Here is a 13,585-nt window from a genome sequence, read left to right as displayed (position 1 = left end):
AAATTGCACAGACCAAGAACAATTTGTAAAACAGGCTGATTTTATTAAACAAAGATTTTTGGATAAAGAGTACGATGAGAAGTTATTGGATAGAGCAATTGTAGAAGCTGACAGCCGAATTAGGAGCGAGCTTTTGAGACCTAAAAGCAAAAAGAAAAAAAGAACATTTAGAGTTTGCATTCATCCCAGGTTATAATAAGGAATCTAAAAACATTCAAAAGATTCTAAACAAACACTGGGATATTCTGAAAAATGATTCTATATTGGGAAGTGTGATTCCAGAGAGACCCAATGTATTGTTTAGAAAAGCTGACAATTTGAAGACCAAGTTGGCGCCCAGTGCATTAAGAGAGAGAAACCCAAGTAAGAATAATTGGTTGAGCCAAAACACGGGGTTCTATGGGTGCAAAACCTGCAGGGCGTGCCAGTTTAAATCTACGAACACCGCAAACTTCTGCTCCAATGTCACTAATGAACGCTTTAACATAAAAACAAGTCTTACCTGTAGATCAGACCACGTCGTATATGTATTAGAGTGCCCATGTAAATTGCAATACGTGGGCAAGACTGCAAGACCCATTAGAACTAGGATCCTAGAATACCTTAGCAGCATTAAACGACAAATAAAAACACATAGTGTTTCTGATCATTTCGCCACAGTACATCAAGGAGATGCCACAGGTTTGACTTACACAGTTATAGAACAAGTGAAACAACACTGGAGAGGGGGAGATAGAGAGAATGAACTTTTGAGGAGAGAATCCTTTTGGATCCATCGTTTAGGAAGTCTCACCCCAAGGGGATTAAATATGGAGTTAGATATTCTTCCATTTTTGAAATAATTGTATCTGTTTCTAATGTGGATTTTGTCTCCCCCATTTTAGGAGTTTTTTCATCCAATTTCCTCAGTATCTATCCAATAGCCATTATTATCTGTGCATTTTAGGTTTCTTTGTATGGTAGTAAGTGTCTTTGTATGGTAGTAAGTGTTATATTACCTCCATGATCATTTATATTTCACCATCATCCAATTGTAGGTTTTTAGGATTTTATAATTAATTTGTTAAAATGCATTTGCAAGTTTGTCATAATTTTGTAATTAATTTGTATAAATTGTCTGCCATTGTAGATCATGCATATTGCAGATGGTGTATATATACCCAGTGATAATATCAGTGAGTTAAATATGTTTGAATTTATAGTATGTACCGCCACATATATTTTATATTTAAATTTATATTCTCATAACAAGATTCATTCCCTATCCCGTTTACCAAGTATCCCCTTACAAAAGATGTGCTTATCAAGATTTTAACCCCATGTTTGTATATGAGCAATTGTATCTGTACTAGCCACACCAGTAGCACTTTAAGGAATAGTATACACCTGTTGATTAATCAGATCACCAAGATATAAAAGCATGCAATGTGTCACAAGGTTCCACACTCCTGAGGAAGAAAGCAGTTGCTTTTGAAACGTGTAGAGTGGGAGTTTTCATTCAGACCGGAGCATACAGCAGAGAAGTTGCAGGAGGATCCAGCACTCACCGCGCGACGAACCCAGAAGTGACGTCAGACGCCAGTCGGAGCAGTGTAACAGCTGACCGGGGGCTGAGGCGGAGGAGTGGGGGAACATTGCGGGACGGTGAGCCAGCTGGCTAAAATCTTCCTACACTAATGCAGTGTGATATGCCTGTATTTTATTGTTAGAATGTGAGTATAATATTTTATTGTTATAAAGCTATTTTATCTCGAGTGATCTGTGCTATGCCAATTTTTCTCTCAACATTGGGGTACGTGATCCTGGGGACCCGATCCACTCTGATGACAACTGCATCATCCACTTACCTGTGACTGTTTGAGTCAACCCTGCCTATTTGACTCTTACATCTTGTAAGTAGTCAATTCATTAGAGCCAAGTCATTTGAAGGCTTTTTTCCACGTTGCCTTTTTTTGCTGCACTTAAATTTATTTTTGTTTCCTCCCCATGCTCCCCGTGGATTTTGTGTGTTAAGATACATCATACTGCAGCCATACAGTAATCATTAAATACTAGCTGAGAGACCCGGCGTTGCCCGGGATGTAATGTTTGCGCTCCTCTCTCTCTTCCCCTGTCTCCCCCCTCTCTGTTTGTCCCCCGTTCACATCAATCCAGTCCCCCTCCCTCCTTTACAGCTCCGTTCCCCCCCTTTACAGCTTCATGCAGTGTGTGTGTGTGCGTCAGTCATTGTGTGTGCGTCAGTCAGTCAGTCACTGTGTGTGTGTGTGCACGTGCGTCAGTCAGTCTGACGCACAAACACAAACGCACACACAGACTCACTGACGCACACACAGACTCACTGACGCGCACGCAGTCAGTGTGTGCATGTGTGTGTGCCTCAGTCAGTGTGTGCGTCTCAGTCAGTATATGCGTGCGTTTGCGCCTCAGTCAGTTTGTGCGTGCGTGTGCGCCTCAGTCAGTGTGTGCGTGTGCGCCTCAGTCAGTGTGTGCGTGCGTGTGCGCCTCAGTCAGTGTGTGCGTGCGTGTGCGCCTCAGTCAGTGTGTGCGTGCGTGTGCGCCTCAGTCAGTGTGTGCGTGCGTGTGCGCCTCAGTCAGTGTGTGCGTGCGTGTGCGCCTCAGTCAGTGTGTGCGTGCATCAGTCAGTCAGTTTGTGTGTGTGTGTGTGTGTGTGTGCATCAGTCAGTCAGTGTGTGTGTGTGTGTGTGTGTGTGTGTCAGTCAGTGTGTGCGTCAGTCAGTGTGTGTCAGTCAGTCAGTGTGTATGTGTCAGTGTGTGTGTGTGTGTCAGTCAGTGTGTGTGCCAGTCAGTGTGTGTGTGTCAGTCAGGGTGTGTGTGTGTGCGTGCGTCAGTCAGTGTGTGTGTGTGCGTGCGTCAGTCAGGGGGTGTGTGCGTGCGTCAGTCAGGGGGTGTGTGCGTGCGTCAGTCAGGGTGTGTGTGCGGCTGTCAGGGTGTGCGTGCGTGCGTCAGTCCGTGTGTGTGTGTGCGTGCGTCAGTCAGGGTGTGTGTGTGTGCGTCAGTCAGGGGGTGTGTGCGTGCGTCAGTAAGGGGGTGTGTGCGTGCGTCAGTAAGGGTGTGTGTGCGTGCGTCAGTCAGGGTGTGTGTGCGTGCGTCAGTCAGGGGGTGTGTGCGTGCGTCAGTCAGGGTGTGTGTGCGTGCGTCAGGGTGTGTGTGCGTGCGTCAGTCAGGGGGTGTGTGCGTGCGTCAGTCAGGGTGTGTGCGTGCGTCAGTCGGGGTGTGTGCGTGCGCGTGGCAGGCAGTCGGTGTGTGTGTGCACGTCAGTCACTCTGTGTGTGTGTGCGCGTCAGTAAGGGGTTGTGTGTGTGCGCGTGGCAGTCAGTCAGTGCTTGTGTGTGCGTCAGTCAGTGTGTGTGTGTATCAGTATGTGTGTCTCAGGTGTGTGCGTTAGTCAGTGTGTGTGCGCGCGCCATTCAGTGTGTGTCAGCCAGTCAGTGTATGTGTGTGTGTGCACGCATGTCAGGCAGTCAGTGTGCGTCAGTCAGTATGTGTGTCTCAGGCACTCGGTGTGTGCGCACGTCAGTCAGTGTGTGTGCGCGCGTCAGTCAGTGTGTGTGCGCGTCAGTCAGTGTGTGTGTGTGCGTCAGTGAATGTGTGTGTGTGCGCGCGTCAGTCAGTGTGTGTGCGCGTCAGTCAGTGTGTGTGTGTGCGTCAGTGTGTGTGTGTGTGTGCACGCGTCAGTCAGTGTGTGTGTGCGTGTCAGTCAGTGTGTGTGTGCGCGTCAGTCAGTGTGTGTATCAGTCAGTGTGTGGTGTGGGTGTGTCAGTCAGTGTGTGTGTGTGTCAGTCAGTGTGTTTGTCAGTCAGTGTGTGGTGTGGTGTGTGTGTGTCAGTCAGTCAGTGTGTGTGTGTTTCAGACAGGCAGTTCGTGTGTCAGTTAGTTTGTTGTTGTTGTGTGCCCCCCCCCCCCCCACTCTGCTTTTTCCTCTGCCCTGCTGCGAAGGGGGGGGGGGGTTTAGGGGAGGTGAAGGGGGGAATGGTGGTGGTACCTGCTTGCGCCAGACGGTGATCCCGGCCGCGGGGGGTGGGAGGGAAGGTTACCTCCTTGCGCCACCCGGTGCTCCCGGCCGCGGGGGGATGTTGTGGGGGGGGGGGGAGGTTACCTTCCTTGCGCCACCCGGTGCTCCCGGCTCGGCCGCGGGGGGGATGTTAGCTGCTTGCTGGCGCTCCCGGCGGTAATACAGGGCCCCGAGGAGAAGAGCCGAGTGGGTAGGCGGCGGCGTGTGAGAGGCGGCGTGAGTTTTGCTGGCGGCGTGTAGAGGTGAGGTGGAGGAGGTTTGGCGCCGGGGAGGCTGGGGTTTGCGGTGAGGGGGGGTTTGCGGTGAGGGGGGGTGGGGGGTTTGCGGTGAGGGGAGACTGGGGTTTGCGGTGAGGGGAGGCTGGGGTTTGCGGTGAGGGGAGGCTGGGGTTTGCGGTGAGGGGGGCACAGGGGTGTGTGTGAGACACTGTTAGCCCATACCGGCCAATGAGAGGTGTGCGGGGGCGGGAGTTCCAAGGGAGCCATCTCATTGGCCTGAGGCGGAGTAACGGGCCAAAGGTCCAATGCGATTGCCCCTAGGGACAGGGAGACACAGGACAAACAGACACGCATACAACGGTTTGAGAAATATATATATATAGATAGATATAGATAGATAGATGTGCATACTTTTGCATTCTGTTGTATATTCACTTTGGCCTCTATTAAATAGGGTTATAAATAGGGCAAGGAGGGTTAATTCACCTTCATCACGCTCAGTACAATATGAGGACCTATAGCCATTAAAAATATAATGCTATGCATGCCATGTTACTTAGTCACGAGGAAGGAAGGAGCACCTTGTAATGAGGATTGTTTCTGGGCAACATGCCACAGCTACCTGAATCTACAGAGACTCTTCTACCCTCAATGGCATGGAATCTGTTGTCAGCCACCAGCAGTGCCTCTATTTAACTATCTCCATAGGGGATCGTATCTAGGTTACTCAAGAGCACAAGTAGAGCATTTTAATTAAAGTGGGACTGAAACTTAAAACAAGGCTACGTGAGTCACTGCTGCAGCATATCGAGCTGAATGGCTCCGAAGGTATTGGCCTGTATGATATTTTCATGCATAATTATACTCAAATATGTCTTTAGACATGTATACATTACTAACAGCATGGCTAAGATACATCATACTGTAGCCATACAGTAATCATTACATATGTGCATACTTTTGCATTCTGTAGTATATTCACTTTGGCCTCTCTTAAATAGGGTTATAAATGTATTTATTTATAAAAATATTTTACCAGGAAGTAATACATTGAGAGATACCTCTCGTTTTCAAATATGTCCTGGGCACAGAGTTATAAAAAAATACATGGTTACAATAAAAGAACAGGGTTATACAGTGAATTCACAGACATTTCATGGACAGATATAGTTGGAAAATTGGATACAGGGGATAAAGGGCTGGTGAGTTTCAGATTGAAATAGAGCAGCTTTAACATCACTTTAACATCAACCAACATCAGCGAACGGCAGCAAATGGCTCACACCCTTTGGCTGTGCGCCTTTGGGGCACCGCAGATGTACACTGGGGTGGCTGAGATTGAATCTGATGCATCTGTGAACAAAAAGATATTTTCTTTGTGTCACCATGGCTCATTAACATTCCAGTGGGTGGGGTTCCAATTCCACAAAGAACAAGCACATGTTAACCCTTAGCACGCTGGTCCTGTGCAGAGGGGAGCAGTTCTTGGGGGGGGGGGCATCAGACTGTGCGCCTTTGGGGCAACGCAGATGTACGCTGGGGTGGCTGAGATTGAATCTGATGCATCTCTCTGCTGCCTCTTCTGCTTGGCCCCACCCCCAATGGGGCAAGAAAGGTTCATTCACCTCCATCGCGTTCAGTACAATATGAGGACCTATAGCCATTAAAAATATAATGCTATGCATGCCATGTAATCAAAGGGTTTGACACCACAACACGTGATCCTCCCCGATTAACTTGAGCTCACCAGGAAACCTGTAACCTATATCAATATCCAATGTATTTTCTGGTCTGGCAATTTTCTTGATTTGTATTTGTGTAAAAACTACTGCTGACCCCCTCACCACCACACACTATTCCTTCTGCATGTCCATCAACCACCGCCCACCTTCCCACATACATTTTGTATTTTCAAAGTTAAAAACCAATAAAAACTTTGAGTGTAAAAAAAATACAACGCTATGATCAGAGCAAAATACTTGTGGAACATGAAGCAGGAAAGGAATCTATCTTCAATGGGTGCAAAGTTTCAGAGATCTGCTAATTGCCTGGTGTTTTCAGCTCTATAAATTAGGAGTAAAGCCAAACAGTTTACTCCCAGTCAATACAATAAAATTTGGTTCCGGCTGGAAGTAAAATTGTAATGAATCCCACGGTATATTACTTTCATTTAGGAAACTATAGACGTTATTTGCAAATACATTTCCGGGTAAAAGTAGACTCTCAAATGTCAACATTAATTAATGCTTGGGACAGAGTTAATTAACCCTGTCAGTTCCACAGTTTAGATGGTCTACAGAGAGGCAATGAGTTGCTGACCCCTGCAGCACAGAAAAAGTTCAAGGTAACTGAGCTTTCCCAATATTCCAGCTCAGTCTCTGTTTTTTTTTTTCTTTTTTACTAGTGGCAAAAGAACAAGCACCGGTATGTGTTAGCAAGGGCTAAATACAACTTTCATATTGAGACAAAAAATCTCAATGTTTTAGGGAGATGGAAAAAGCCTAGGGTATTGTATGTGTAATATTGAAGAGAGAAAAAAAACAAAAAACTTGCGAACGAATGAACAGCTAACCAACTACTAACTTTGTGTGTAATTTCCAGGGTGTGTGGGTGGAGATAAAATAGGACAAACTTGTGGCTCACAGAGCTGGTTGGCAGTCTTGAACAAGCAGAGGTAAAGGCTGAGTTCAATATCAGCCAGAGAGAGGATAAAATTGGGGGCACCTTTGTAAATGTCCCTGTATTAGTTCTAAGGCATCTGCCTTGGTTGAGCTGTGCTTTGCCTCATTCCCGAAATACAACATTGCATAAGGTAATTATATTGTAATAAATAAAATGGCTGTGTAACTGTGACCGACTGGCCTGTAAGTGAAGTCAGATAAACATATACACGCAGATCTTCTGTTTAAAACAAGCCATCTGGGGTTTATTTACAGCCCAAGCCAAAATAAAATATTGGGTACACTGTCCCTTTAAGCCAAAACACAAAGCATAAAAAGAAAGCCTACTCCACCTTGGGAGACTTACTAGACAGAACAGGCCCTAGCTACCTGAATGGCTAGCTAGGCCAGTTACCAGTCTCAAACATATAAAACAATATCTGGGAACAATATAAAATGTCCTTATCTGACTGTGCTGGTGCCGTGTCTCCGGTTTCTCCAAGCAAACATCAGATGCAGGTGTTGCAGTCCTGCTGCTCCCAAGAAGTTTCTCAGGCCCACTCCAGCCTTGTTGCTATGCTAACTTCTCTGTGGTGCAGAGTTTTTTGGTCATCACTGTTCCCAGGTAAATCCCTCTGGAAACAAGAAGTCTGGGTCCCTGCTGTAAGGATGCAGGAGTTACGCCGCGCACGGCGTGCTCCTTACTCACCCGCGGCTCTGCCTTGGCTTCCCGCGGCTCGCATGGACTCCTTCCCCATGGCGCCGAGCTCCGATCCTCCCATGCGCGTGCGCACACGTCAAGTCTCCTCTTCTGCCCTCGGTTCAGGGCGTGGGTCCGCGCACGCAGCTACAGACGCTGCCACATGGAGGCGCGGTCACACAGGGGCGCACCAACCTTTTAAAGACGCAGTACCCTTTTTCAATGCCACAATACAATTCACCAATGCTTCTAGGATTCATAGCTCCTGCTCCAGGAACTCATCTCATCCCTGTCTCAGCCTGGCCCATTCACACACCCCCACCTTGCTACTCGGCTATTGGTTCCTCATACCTACATATACCCTCCAGATTCATTAACTCGTCGGCTGAGCATAGAACCAGTTGTTCTCATCACTCTCTGCCTCCCTAGTTCTGTTTCACAGATTCCTCGTGTACCGGACCGGCTTCTGCTACGTCTTCCTGCACCTCTGGCATTCCGAACTCGGCATACGGCATCACGACTCTCCCTCTCTGGCATTCCGATTCTGGCTTACGGTAAATGATAACGTCTCTCTCTCTAACCCCGGACTTGGCTACTGCACCCTCTACTATCCGTACCTCTCCTACCCCGATCCCGGAATCCCAGACCACTCTTCAATCAAGACGTGCCCTCATGGCTGTGGGTGGCGTAATAATCTTTCCCACCTCAGCACCGCGGTCCCGTCTCGTTTGTGGTGAGCACATCCTGACATTATGCTCAGCCCAACAAACATGGACCCCACTGAGGTGGAGCGCACTATTAATGCACATTCTGCCCTTTTTACCAGACTAGAGACTTATCTGGAACAATCGGATAGACGGACGGATACGTTGCAGCAAAGTGTTCACTCCCTTACGGTTCAAGTTCGAGCTCTCACTCGGCAACTTTCAACCGGAGCTTCCCCTACACCTGCAACTACCTTTCCAACTCCTCCGTTTGCCCTGGAACCTCGTATTCCACCTCCCAAACACTATGGTGGGAATCCCCAAGGATGTAGGGGCTTCCTTAACCAATGCCTCATCCAATTTCGGCTCTCTCCCTCTCGTTTTGTCTCTTCTGTTTCCAGGGTCGCATATATCCTGGCTCTTCTCACCGACCAGGCACTGTCATGGGCCTCTCCCATCTGGGAACAACAAGGGCCTCTCACACAGGACATCGATCTCTTCGTCGAGGAGTTCCGAAGAGTCTTCGATACCCCTGCACGGAAATTAACGGCAGCTTCGGCTCTTCATCACATAACCCAGGGAGATCGTACCGTCGCCGGGTATGCCGTAGAGTTCCGCACTCTTGCTGGTGAGACGGGTTGGAATAATGAAGCACTATCTTCTGCGTTTTGGCAAGGTCTGTCTGAATCCCTGAAGGATGATCTCGCTGCACGGGATCGTCCTACTGATTTAGAGGAGTTAATCGCCCTGGCTGTTCGAGTAGATCAGCGTCTACTAGAACGGAGATACGAACGTTCTCGACAACGGGTGTCAAGAAACCTTGCTCCTTCCTTCATCCCTCCGTCACCTCCTTCCGAGAACATTCCGGAACCAATGCAGTTGGGGGGCAACAAGCTGTCTCCTGCCGAGAAACAACGTCGGCGCAATGCCGGTCTCTGCATGTACTGTGGCAACTCCAGTTACACGTTACCCCGGTGTCCTCACAAGCCGGGAAACGCCAACTCCCAATGAGATCCCGGAGAGTTTCGTTGGGAATTCTTACCCTTTCTCCCATTGTCAAGGACGTACTCCCCACCAGGATAATGTTGCCTATAACACTGTCCGGAGAGGGGTTTCACGCTCAAGCGCGAGTGTTCATTGATTCCGGGTCCGCTGGTAACTTCATCGATGAGAAGTTATCACCAAGAAGACGCCAGTAGGTCTGGAGGCCATTGACGGTCGACCTCTACAGCCGGCATTTATCACGTTACAGACGGTGTCTCTCCTACTGCGGTTCATCGATCTCCATACGGAGTTCATTACTCTCGATGTGATCCACTCTCCCTCTGCTGAGCTGATTTTGGGTCTTCCTTGGCTTCAACTCCATAATCCTCGCATCGACTGGACGGATCGGGAACCCATCCAGTGGGCCACTTCGTGTGCCAAGACCTGTACCAGGATTTCCCAGAGCATTGGTGGGTTGTCTACCCTGCCAGAGAAGATCGACTCTCTACCTTCTGTGTACTGGGAATTCCGTGATGTGTTCGACAAGGCACGTTCCGAGATACTACCTCCGCACCGTTCTTTCGATTGTCCCATTGATCTACTTCCTGGAGCACCTCTTCCCAGAGGACGATCCTATCCGCTCTCTCTCCCAGAGATGAAAGCCATGAGCACTTACATCGCTGAAAATTTAGAGAGGGGTTTCATCAGAAAATCTTCCTCTCCAGTTGGTGCAGGTTTTTTCTTCGTCAAAAAGAAAGACGGTTCTCTCCGTCCATGCATTGACTACCGGGGTTTGAATAACATCACGCGCAAGAATCGCTACCCTCTACCCTTGATTCTGGAACTATTTGACCGTCTCCAGGGAGCTACTATCTTTTCTAAATTGGATCTGAGAGGTGCCTACAATTTAGTAAGGATACGAGAGGGGGACGAGTGGAAGACTGCTTTTAACACCCATGACGGCCACTACGAATACCTGGTGATGCCGTTCGGTCTGTGCAACGCACCAGCAGTTTTCCAGGATTTTGTTAATGAGATTTTTCGGGACATTCTTAACGAATTTCTTATTGTTAACCTAGATGACATCCTTATATTTTCTCAAACCACTCAAGAACACATCAAACACGTTCAACAGGTGCTGTTACGCCTTCGGGAGAACCATCTCTTTGCGAAATTGGAAAAATGCCAGTTCCATCTCAAATCGGTGGCGTTTTTGGGTTACGTTATTTCTGATTCCGGTTTCAATATGGATCCTGAGAAACTTAAGGCGATTTTGGACTGGCCTCGCCCGGCCACTCTCAAAGCCGTGCAACGCTTCCTAGGATTTGCAAACTATTATCGACATTTCATCCGCAGTTTTTCCTCTACAGTATCTCCCATAACTGCTCTCACTAAGAAAGGTGCAGATCCTTCATCATGGTCTGAAACCGCCATACAGGCATTTGATCTGCTAAAAAGAGCTTTAGTGTCTGCGCCCATCCTCACACACCCGGATCCTAAACTTCCATTTACCTTGGAGGTAGATGCTTCTGACATCGGGGCTGGGGCTGTTCTGTCCCAGAGGACATCTCCCTTAGCCAGACTGCACCCATGCGCCTTCTTTTCGAAGAAATTTTCATCCGCAGAACAGAACTACGATGTCGGGAACCGGGAACTTTTGGCGATCAAATTGGCATTAGAGGAGTGGAGACATTTCTTAGAAGGTACAGAGACACCCATAACCATTCTTACAGACCATAAGAACCTTCTCTACAGTACCTAGAAGGGGCACGTCGTTTGAACTCTCGGCAAGCCCGCTGGGCATTATTTTTTTCACGATTCAATTTTCTCATCTCCTTCATTCCTGGCTCCAAGAATCTTAAAGCGGACGCCCTCTCTCGACAGTTCCTTGCAGAGGACAAATCTGAAGAACAGCTAGAGACTATCATTCCTTCTAGATGTATCCTGTCCGCCAACTCCTTTGATATTATGGGCAAGATTCAATCCGAGCAATCCCAGATTCCTATAGGGCTCAAGGTTCCGGAGGGAAGACTCTACACGGCATTCCAACAAAAAGGTTCTCGAATGGTGTCATTCTTCTAAATCTGCAGGACATCCGGGGATACGGAAGACCAACGACCTCGTTCAACGCACCTTCTGGTGGCCAGAGAGGGCTACGGATGTAGAGGAGTTTGTCAAAGCGTGTGGCACTTGCGCTCGCAACAAGGTACCTTGGGTCAAACCAGCAGGCCTTCTTCTTCCTTTACCCATTCCAGACCGTCCCTGGAACCATATTTCTATGGACTTCATTGTAGAGCTTCCAGACTGCAAGGGGAAGAATACGATTCTTGTGGTCATTGATCGTTTTTCCAAACAGACGCACCTTGTTCCTTTGAGCGGTCTTCCGAATTCCTCCCGCCTTGCGGATGTCTTCATTCAGGAGATTTTTCGTCTTCACGGGGTGCCAGCAACCATTGTTTCGGATCGTGGATCTCAATTTGTATCAAGATTTTGGCGTGCCTTTTCCCGAAAATTGGGGATTTCACTTCAATTCTCTTCAGGATACCACCCACAGACCAATGGGCAGACGGAGAGGGCCAACCAAAACCTGGAACAGTATCTTCGATGTTTTATAACCGATACGCAGGAGGATTGGGTGGATCTGCTTCCTTGGGCCGAGTTTGCTCTTAACTCTCTTCGCAATGATTCCACTAAAGAATCTCCATTTTTTATTAATTGTGGTTTTCATCCTTCACGTTTACCCTTCTCCTCCCTATCCTCAGGAGTACCAGCGGTGGACAAGCGCATCTCCCGGCTGAAAGACTTATGGACAAGGATTCAGGAGAACTTAAAGGTAGCCACAGGGAGACAGAAACTCCAGGCAGATCGTCTTCGACGTCAAGTACCGGAGTTTGCTCCAGGAGACAAGGTGTGGCTTTCTTCCAGGAATATCCGACTAAAGGTTCCTACCATGAAGCTTGCTCCCAAGTTCCTCGGTCCCTTCCCCGTGGTTAGGAGTGTTAATCCTGTGGCTTACCATCTACGCCTTCCACCTTCGATGAAAATACCTTCGGTCTTCCATGTATCTTTACAGTCTCCAACAGGCTCACAAAAGTCTCTTCTGTAGCTTGTTCTTCTTCCACGCACAGGTCATATGCGTGTTCCTCGTTTGCCCGCCATCCTGGACCTTCTGCGCTCTGCAGATCCTCGATTCTGACGGTTCTCTCTAGAGGAGGGGCACTTTCTACCAAGGAGTGGTTCTGACTCTGTGCTGAACTACTCACAGTGCAGGGGCGGGGCTCTGGTTTTCGCACCCAACCCGGACAATACTCTGCAACAATTTCTTGCACAGTCCTGGTGCTCTCCCGACTTGGCGGGAGCCGCCATCTTAGGTGTGACTCACTGCTAGAGAGAGCCTCCATTCTTGCGGTCGCCATTCTTTTTTTCTGTTATAATTTCTGTTATCGCACATGGAGCTCCTCTTTGCGGGGCAGCTGCCACACCGATGCAATAAAATGCCTTGTGCACCACCTTGTGTACCTAATGTAGATCTGACTCGTGTTTGCACTACCTCCGGCTAGGCTCACTCTTTCTGTGTCTACTGTAATGCTTTCCTCCAGTCTGTGCTCCTTGGTAAGTGGTCTGGAATGTAGACTAGAGTACTCTGGCTCTTCCATGCAGTACTTTGGGCGTCGACCTACTGTTGGCTAGTCTAGTGCGGACCCTTCCAGAATTCCTGCCCTAAGTTACCAGTTTACCCCTTCAGGCGTCCCCCGCTAGCGCTACCTCAAGGCGACTAGAACAGCAATAGCCCCCTGCTCCAGACTCACTAACCCCTAACGGATCCCAAGGCATCTGTGCGGCCTGCAGCTCCAGCAGCTCCCCGACTACCCCTGGTTCCGTCCCACGCAGCACAAAGTGGCAGCAGACACTCTCCCTGTTTCCTAGTGTGTGCCTAGCAAAAGCCTGTCCTGTTAACAGGTATCTCAGCAGCGCCTCCAAATGTAACGGCTGGACCCCCCTTGTCTGACCCACCCAATCTCACATTGGCCCGTGTGGTCTAACCGGTCCCCATTACAAGGTCGTGTGTGGTGGTGCACCTGCAAGTAACAGGACTCCTGAGTCTCCCGCTTGATGGTATTAGGGGATGTCATCAGGACAGGTAGCTGAGGTAGTGGGTGCGAGTCCAACTTACTTCATGTGCAGCGCCTCCACCTCATCAGGATCTGTGCTTCCGCAGGGAGATGGTCCTGGTGAGGAACTCCTTTCTTGTGGTGCCATCCACTGTTGAGTAATCTCACACTCAC

The 13,585-nt window shown here is 48.6% G+C and overlaps 1 protein-coding gene across 1 annotated transcript in view; it reads left to right on the top strand.

Annotated features, from left to right (window-relative positions):
• The first annotated feature begins 1,620 nt into the window (after positions 1-1,620).
• ATP10D (ATPase phospholipid transporting 10D (putative)) overlaps positions 1,621-13,585 on the top strand; it is a 127,985-nt gene continuing 116,020 nt past the window's right edge. The window contains exon 1 of the mRNA XM_075566971.1: positions 1,621-1,712. The gene's annotated coding sequence lies outside the window, so the exon portion shown is untranslated. The remainder of the gene's footprint in view (positions 1,713-13,585) is intronic.

This window comes from Ascaphus truei, chromosome 1 (assembly GCF_040206685.1).
Source record: "Ascaphus truei isolate aAscTru1 chromosome 1, aAscTru1.hap1, whole genome shotgun sequence".
NCBI classification, from domain to species: Eukaryota; Metazoa; Chordata; class Amphibia; order Anura; family Ascaphidae; genus Ascaphus; species Ascaphus truei.
The sequence above is the reverse complement of the archived record's forward strand: the minus strand, read 5'-3'. Positions and strand labels throughout refer to the sequence as shown.